Below are 2935 nucleotides of genomic sequence, written 5' to 3'. Positions count from 1 at the left end.
GTGGGAGGTGACACGGTGGGGACAAGGGCTGAGCTCGCAGCCCCCACGGCTCCCCCGCACCCATCTCTGTCGCTGTCACAGCCTCTGGGGGCTGGTGGCTGCGTTCCCATCCACGAATCCTGGGATTTGTTCTGGTTTTGGCCACGGTCCTCCCACGGGCACCCGAAAGAGTCACTTGGGTGTGGGTGATGCTCAGCCCCAGGGTGTGGGGACATCCTGGCAGCCCCAGCGTGGGGATGCTCAGCCTGTGGGGCTGGGGATGGCCGAGCATGCCGGGAGGGGAGGTGGCCGTGACCCGGAGCTGTCCTGGGACAGGACACAGCCCGGATGGTGACACTGCAAGATTTCCTCCTGGGCTGGCCTCTGCTGTGGCCCAGCCCTGGCCGCCAGAGCCAGGGTCCAGCACAGCTGGACAAACAGACCCCCCCAAAAAAATCCTTTAGGAGCAGAGGAGATGGGAGATGCTTGGAAAGAAGTTGTTGTGTTTTCATGGTTGGTGCCTCATCCTGAGCCATCCCAGCGTGACATCCCCTCCCTGGCACCTGTCCTGGGGAGGGATAGAGGCTCCTCCTTGGAGAACATTCCTCCAGGGCTGTGCATGGCTCTGCTACAAGCATGGCAGCGTGTGGAGGAACCCCTGGAAGCCCCCCAGGCCCTGCTCCCACACAAGAGGGCCCTGTCTGAGCTCTTGGCTGCCGTTGTGCTGCTGTCGGCACATTCGGGTGTGTTTGGGCTGGTGCGTGGTTGTCCTTGTGTGTGAGGATCATTCTCTCTCTGCAGGGTTATTCCACTCAGGAGTTGTGTAACCCTTTTGTTTGGACAATGCCCTGGGAGGCCACCACGGGGCCAAAACCAGTTGGCTTTGGGGCTGTCTTTTTTTTCCCTGAGGCACAGGAGGACATGGGGAGGTTTGCAGAGAGACAGGTTCAGGCCACTGTCCCTGTCCTGCAAGTTTGGTCTCTCTGGAGCTGCTGGAGCTCTCAGCTTGGCCAGGCCACTCAGAAAACCTCCCTCTATCCTGGGGAGATGCTCCCAGCCTGTGTGGGATGGGGTCCCACAGGGCTTTTGCCATCTCCAGCTTCCAAGCAGGTGACATCTGTAGGTCCAAACCCTTTTGTTTGGACAATGCCATGGGAGGCCACCATGGGGCCAAAACCAGATGATTTGGGGCTGATTTTTCCCTAGGGCACTGGAGGACATGGGGAGGTGTCCTGCAGGGTGTTTTTGTGTCTCTGGAGCTCTCAGCTTGGCCAGGCCACTCAGAAAACCTCCCTCTATCCTGGGGAGATGCCCTGCAGCCTCCCAGCCTGTCCTGCCCAAGTGGGATGGGATCCCACATCGTCTTTGCCACCCCCAGCCTTTGAGCAGGTGACATCTGCAGGTCCTGCTGGGATGTGGGAGAGCCCAGCACTGTCTGGAGCTGCAGAATTCTTTGCTCGCTGCTTTCCAGGGTGCTTTTCCCCAAGGAATGTGTGGAGAGCCCCTTTGCCAGTGCCATTAGGGCTTTGCCATATGCTCCCAGTGCCTGTGCCAGCAGCAGCCCTCGGCTCCAGAGCTGAGGAAGCAGTGACAGCCCTGGTGAGGCATGAAAAGGAGGGAGGGCGACCTCTCTGCATCACTCACTACCTGCTTGGCCTGATTTTGGATGACTTGGATCAGCTGCCCGGGGGAAAGGAGCTGTTCCAGGGCTGGGATCAGCGCTCAGCCCCAGGGGAGGGAGCAGAGCATCCCTGTGCAGGCTGGAGAGCACGGAATCCACCACTCAGCTGTCTGGCACAACGCGTTAGGCTCAACAGGCAGGGCTGGATTTTAGGACAAAGCCTGGGATCAGGCTCTGTGGAGGTGCCCAGACGGTGAGGGATGTGCTGGCACCGCTGCCAGGACAGGAATTCTGCCTCTGGCCTGGCAGTGCTGTAGGATTTGGCATGGCCAAACCTCTGGTTGTGCTGTTTGCTGGGAGGAGAAATCCCGAAGGAATGGGGCGATGCTGCTGGAACCCGAGCTGAGCATCCCGAGGTGCGGGTACCCATCCTCCTCTGGAGGGGAAAACGCCCTGCTTGCCCAGGATTCCCTGCCTGGGAGGTCTCCTGCCTGCAGGACGCTGCCTCTTCCCCCTGTGCCTGACGTTCTCACCTCTCCAGGGGTGTTGGAACCGCCGGAGGAACCGGAGGCGGCGGCATCTGGGGAGTCACCCCGGCGCTGGCACGGCGGCCGTGCAGGCAGATGGAGGGAGCTGCAGTAGAGCTGTTCCTGTTTGTTTTCCCTGCCTTGGTTCCTAACCTCGTTTTGTGCCAATCCAGGGTGTCTCGTGCCCATCCGGGTCCCTGCAGGAGAGGAGCGGGGCAGGTTCTGGGCGCGTGTCCGAGGTGGTTTTGGTGGCGGTGCCAGCTGGGAGCTTGGTGGGCTCTGCTTGTTCTGCTGTGCCAGTGGCTGGGCTGGCCCCCCCTGCCCAGCCTGGTGTCCACCTGAGCTGCTTTTCCAGCCCTGCTGATGCCTTGGCTGTGCAGGTCCCCCAGTGCTGGTTCTGCACAGATTGAGTGGAGGCCTCGTTGCTTTGGCTCTTCAGTGGGCCCTGGAAGGTGCTGCCAGCTCTGTGACACCCCCACAGTCAGATGGACCTGCTCCTCCTCCTCCTCCTCTCAGTTACTGGGTCAGCTCAGCTTGAACCATCTGGTCCAGTTCTGGCCCCTCTGCTCTTGGCCGGGCACCATCAGCTGAGACCAGCAGAGCCTTCATCGGGTGGTGATGGAGAGGGGTGGGAGTGACCTCTGTGCTGCCCCAGCTCCTCCACCCACCTGTGAGAGCTGAGATTCTCCATCCCCCTCCCAGAGAGCTCCTCTTCCCCCCCCCGGTGCTACCCCGGGGGGGGGGGATGGGGACCCGGGGCAGGAACTCTCCGTGCTTTTTTTGGGGCACCCCCGGTGCCAACAGCACC

Source organism: Geospiza fortis, unplaced genomic scaffold, assembly GCF_000277835.1.
Source record: "Geospiza fortis unplaced genomic scaffold, GeoFor_1.0 scaffold567, whole genome shotgun sequence".
Classification (NCBI taxonomy): Eukaryota; Metazoa; Chordata; class Aves; order Passeriformes; family Thraupidae; genus Geospiza; species Geospiza fortis.
Note: the sequence above shows the minus strand (reverse complement) of the source record.